Genomic DNA, 1,705 nt, shown 5'->3' on the forward strand with positions numbered 1-1,705 from the left:
ATGCATCCTTTTTTTTTTTTTTTGCCAATATCAGAATGACATCATCTCTATCTCAAAGAACCAAATATTATCTGTATTAAATCGAGGTGTGCTGCTGTCCCCGATCCTTGCATGTTTAAAGGTAGCTGCCAAAATACACTTAGTGGGCAATCTTTCCCTCATCCTGGAAAGCCTGTTCAATTCCTTTCCAATGAAATTGCAACCTAGTTAACACTAAGTGTCGCTTTAGAAACAGAGTGGAAGGCCCAAGAAGATTAAAAAAGAAAATGTCCCCAAGTGTGACCCATTCTTCTGGTTTAGGTTTTAAAGAGACATGCAAAGAAGAGCAGAATAGAGATTTTCATTTCACCAGAGTAAAGTGGGTACCGCTTGCGTGAAATGCTGCAATTTCTCAGGAGAGTAATCCAAAAACTTATTTGGATCATTGTTAGCAAAGTTCACACCAAGTTTCTTCAAAACACAGCTCTGAATCTTTAAAAAAAATTGACTTCAGACTAAGTGTAATGGCAGAATGAGGAAAATATTTTGATATCAGAAAGTATTTCTCTGGCACTGTCACGCAAGGCTTGGTGATCACGGCTCATTAGGTTGCTGTAGTGATGTTTTAGTCCTTAAAAATCTTCTGCCACAAAATTAATTACAAGCCTCTGAAGCACAGACCGCAGTGGTGGATATTTACATGTTAGGTTTTCTCAGAATTTGTTTTTGAAGTCAGGAGTAGCCTTAAATGGGGTGGTCTTTCATCTGCTTAAACAACCCCACTCTTTTTAAAGAAAAATATGGAACACCATGAATTTTCATGTCATTCTTGCACAGGGCCCATGCTAATCTTCTCTGTATTGCTCCAGTTTTAGAGTATGTGTTAGCAGATAGAGTACCTCTGTCTACTCACATTTTAAAAGAAATCTACATAGTTTTATCCCCCTTTCTGGTATTCCTTTATCTCGTAAAGGGGTAATGGGATGAATGAATCACTGCCTTAAGAAAGTACTAAGATGTGTCTTTGGAGCCAGGTGTGGTGGCAACACCTGTAATTCACTACCTCTGACACTGAGGCAGGACTACCGAGAGTTCCAGCTCAGCATAACCCAGGCAAGACCCTGTTTCAAATAAATCAAAACAGACAGGACAGAAAAGCATGTTTGAAAAGATGAGCTTTATAAGGTTCATTCCTTTGTTCCAAACTGGAGATTAAAGTCAAGGGCTTGAGCACTGTACTGGATAGCTTTGTGTCAACTTGACACAGCTGGAGTTATCACAGAAAAAGGAGCTTCAGTTGGGGAAGTGCCTCCACGAGATCCAGCTGTAAGGCATTTTCTCAATTAGTGATCAAGCGGGGGAGGGCCCCTTGTGGGTGGTGCCATCCCCGGGCTGGTAGTCTTGGTTCTATAAGAGAGCAGGCTGAGCAAGCCAGGGGAAGCAAGCCAGTAAAGAACATCCCTCCATGGCTTCTGCATCAGCTCCTGCTCCCTGACCCGCCTGAGTTCCAGTCCTGCATCCTTTGGTGATCAACAGCAGTATGGAAATGTAAGCCAAATAAACCCTTTCCTCCCCAACTTGCTTCTTGGTCATGACGTTTGTGCAGGAATAGAAACCCTGACTAAGACAAGCACTTAGTCACACCTGTAACCCTGGGCCTTGAAAACTCTTAACTAGAATGATCCAGTGAAATATTTGATAATCCATATGCCTGTCATTTTCACAA

At 41.7% G+C, this 1,705-nt stretch overlaps 1 non-coding gene across 1 annotated transcript; it reads right to left on the reverse strand.

Moving 5' to 3' along the window:
• Positions 1–773: 773 nt before the first annotated feature.
• Positions 774–878, reverse strand: LOC115064523. Its single transcript, XR_003844354.1, has one exon. It is a non-coding gene; the product is annotated as a U6 spliceosomal RNA (small nuclear RNA).
• Between the last annotated feature and the right edge of the window lie 827 nt (positions 879–1,705).

This window comes from Mus pahari, chromosome 7 (genome assembly GCF_900095145.1).
Source record: "Mus pahari chromosome 7, PAHARI_EIJ_v1.1, whole genome shotgun sequence".
Taxonomy (NCBI): domain Eukaryota; kingdom Metazoa; phylum Chordata; class Mammalia; order Rodentia; family Muridae; genus Mus; species Mus pahari.